This window comes from Solanum pennellii, chromosome 10 (genome assembly GCF_001406875.1).
Source record: "Solanum pennellii chromosome 10, SPENNV200".
In the NCBI taxonomy this organism is placed as follows: domain Eukaryota; kingdom Viridiplantae; phylum Streptophyta; class Magnoliopsida; order Solanales; family Solanaceae; genus Solanum; species Solanum pennellii.
The window spans coordinates 57,392,373-57,396,606 of NC_028646.1; positions in this window are offsets into that span (position 1 = coordinate 57,392,373).

The following is a 4,234-nucleotide window of genomic DNA, read 5'->3' on the forward strand; positions in this document are numbered from 1 at the left end:
TATATATATATATATATATATATGTATGTATATATATATATATATATGTATATATATATATATATGTATACATATATATATGTATATATATATATAAGCATCAAAAAGCCTTCCTTTATTTACTTTTGAAGCAACCATGGCTAACCATCACTAATCCGTTATTGTCTTTCCAAAATACTTTTTCACCAGATAAAATGGTGGTAATCAAGAAAATAAGGGAAAACTATATATAATGACAAATTAATAAATCAAATTAAATGCTATAACCACACTTTGATTTAATTGTGCCATGTAGCAAACTGTTTGTCATTCACCTCTCTCCCTCAAACTTTCGCTCGCCACTCTCCCTCTCACGCTCACTTCCTCTCAATTTTATACAAACACAAGTGTGTAAAATGTGTTTTTGTTTGTATAAAGTAAGAAAAAATTATATACATACATATATTTTTGTTCGCCTTTCCCAGATCTCGCTCGCCACACTCGCCTATATCGCTTATACAAACAGAAACGAAATGCATAAATTGTGTTTCTATTTATACAAAGCTAGAGAAAATTGTATATACACTTGCAAATACATATATCTTCGTCCTATACACTTATAATTATACAATACAAATATTCTCCTACCCAATTTTCTTTTGTCTTTCTCTCTTTCTCGTTTTATACATACACAAATTATACAATTGATTTGTATACAACTGCTTTTTTTGTATATGTATAGCGAATTCTACGTATTAGTACGGAGCACAATTATGCAAACTTTGTTATAATATATAAATATGAATTTTGTGTTTGTTATATGTGAAAGTTGCTCACAAAATAAATCCAAAAGATTCGGTCCAGAATGGGCGTCCACCAACAAAATAGGAAAAAAATGAAATAAAATCAAACAACCGAAAAAAGGAATCAAATTAGGGCAAAATAAATATAGAAACTACAAACGTCTTCTTTCCCTTTTCATTTTAGGAAACCAAACACCTCCTTTGACGAATTTCAGCTATTGATCTTTATTCTCCACACTGACGAAGTATAGAAAACATCAGTTACGTACCTACACTATCGGAATGAGAAAAGACGCCGGCTAATTTCATCATAGGTGACCTCAAATATCTTACACATGTTCGTGACATATGACGCAACAGAAACATTCCTTGTCAACCTGATTGTTAGCCTATGACTATATAGCAGGTAGCATCCATCCTTTTGTGTAGATCATTACATCGGGAATTCTTAGAACATTAACGTATAAATTTTTAAAGCAAGCTATTTACTATGTCACTTTTGATAGAATTAGATTTTGAAGATGCTGATACCACACATTTGCACAGTGAACAACCAGATCTAAAAGTTCTGCATTTTTTCAAATAAACATACAATATACCTTCTCAAGAACATTGAATTAGTCCGGTTCTCAAGCCTTCAAGTAGTTGTATCAAAAACTAAGGATTTGTTGTTTATCGAAGAGAATCAATTTGAACTTCTTGTGGTAGTTGTTGCAATGAATTATAGCTTATAGTACCCATTCAACAAGTAATAATTTTGTCAATTTTATTGCCTTCTCATTGTATATAATGCATTGTACCAATGCATTTTGCCCTCCAAAACTTTATCATGTCAACCTTCATTCTTAACTTCCAAGGAGTATTCCTTGTACCCTCAACCATATTCAGCAAAGCTAATGAATCTGTCTCCAATCGTACATGAAAAAAAATTGTTCCTCATGCACTATGCAATCACATTCCCCAAATCCACTGCTTCTGCATATAAATCAGTGTTATCTTCAATTCGTATAACATTAGAATAAATAAACTTCCCTTCATCACTTCTCACACAAAAACATGATGAACTTGGGCCTCCCATCCGAATTACATTTAAACAATCTCATGGAAGAAACTCCCCCTTAACCTATAAAATGAAGAACTCACATATATTCTTCGAAGTAATGCACCATATTTGGCCCGTTAATTGGTATATCCTTCAGTCAAGGATATGTCGCATTGCAAGCATATGAAGAGTGTGGCTAATATCACTTACAAATCTATTATTATCATAAATCTCCACTAGAAACCACATTTCCTCTTATCTATAAATGCCAAAAATTAATTTAGGAGTAGCTCGATATAATGACATAAGTTTTTCCCCACATTCAGCCTTCCACCATTCTGTAATAGCCCGATTTCACAATGTCATCTATTGGTAGCTTTAGATTCCACAACCTCAAATTTTAAAAAATCACAGGAATACCTTTTACCCAAATTTCTTCCAATTCCATTTTTTATGCTTTTTTGGTCTCTGAATTTTCCTAAATTTCCTTTAGTAGATGGCATCCACCATGCTCTATCTTTGTCATCCAAGCTCTCTCATATCATAAGATTCTTTGTCACATGTTCAACAATTTCATTAGGCAAATATTGATGTAGTCTTTTCTAATTTAATTTTTTTATTGTCCATGAAAAATTCAGCTCTTTTATTGCTATTGTTAAACACATAATTTGTGTCGAACTTTTGATATAAAGGTCCTTGTTTAGTCAAGTTTTAATGTCAGGCATCAGAATCATCCTTCTTGGTTCCCACCAAATTTCTTTCTCAACTTTGTCTCTAGCTTCCAACATATGATTTCATAGCCGTTAACCCCTTTTCCGTTTCACCATGGCAGGGATCTTTTGCAATACTTTTCCACATAAATTAGACCAAAGAGTACTACTTATATAACTTCCACCACAAAATTGCAAATAAGGCCTTTGTATTATCAAATAAAGAACTGAAATCTAGCCCTTCTTGTTTAGAAAATATAATTTCAACCAAGAAACCTAGATTAGATCTACCGTCTTCCTTATTGCTTCAGAAGAATTTTGAAAAATCTTGTGCAACTCATTCAAAGAGTTTTTAGTATGAGCTAAATTTGATAAAAGATATATAGGCATGTTTTGCAACGCATTTTTAATCAAAACAACTTGCCACCAAAGGATAATAACTTATTCTTTCAATTCTGTAACTTCCTTTTTATGATTTCAAAATAGAATATCTTCTTCTTTCTTGAATAAATATTGGGCATCCTAAATATATGAATGGGAACACACATTTTTCCATTCCTATGAATAAGCCCATCTACTACACAATCCAAGAAGAAGTCTTGTGAAATAAAAAGTAAGCACTTTTATCTTTGTTGATAAACGGACTCGAGATCTCCTCATATTTCCTCGACACTTCCATAAAAAGATAAAGAGATTCTTAATCTGTTGAAGTGAATATTATTGTGTCATCTGCATAGGTCTGGTGATTTAGCTTCTCACTCCATCTTGGTAAGCCATATCCCTTATACAAACTATTGTCAAACAAGGCATTCAGAGATTTGGACAACAGTTTTGCGGATAGAATAGACAGAGCTAGAGATAAGGGATCTCCTTGCTTTACTCCGTAGTAAATTGAAAAAATCCATGATTTTGCCCAGTTAAAATGATAGAGTATCATGATTTGGCTATTAATCTTCATACCATGACGGTAAAAATCTCACTGAAATCCATATTTCTTAGAACATTAGATAAATATAACCAGGATACCCTATTCTAATTCTTGGTCATATTTAATTTGATAACAACATTAGAAGCTTACCTCTTTTTCTTATAACAGTCACAATCTCTTGAGTTAGAAACACAGTCTTAATTATGCATCTTCCTTTTATAAACCATCTTTACTAGGAGATATGAACTTAGTTAGAATGTCATCTATTCTTCCATGTACCACTCTAGAGATGGTCTTATGAATCAAATTATTGAGGCTTATCGGCCTTACATCCCAGTAGTACTTCATTTGTATGCGCGATCGACTTGGCAGGTATCACTATTTTAAAAAGGTCTTTTCTACCCTATAAACATCATACCCAACAATGTCCCAACATGATTTAAAGAAATTGATGTTCAAGTCATCAGGTCCACCTGCACTTGATCCCTCCAACTGGAAAATATATTTTTTTCGCCACCTCCATTGTTGGTGTCATTAAAAACTTATCATTATCCCCTGATTTATCAAATTTGGTATACATCCTAATAAAGAAAAATCAGATTCTTCTTCAGCTTGTGTAAATTGTTTTTTTTATTACAACTTATTGTATTTTCAACCTTTTGATCCTTTCTTTCAAGTCATACTCTTTATGCATTTTAAATTCTCTTGATTTGAAATCTTTTCTTCTCTTATTTACTAGACAATGAAAAAATACAATATTGTTATCACCCTC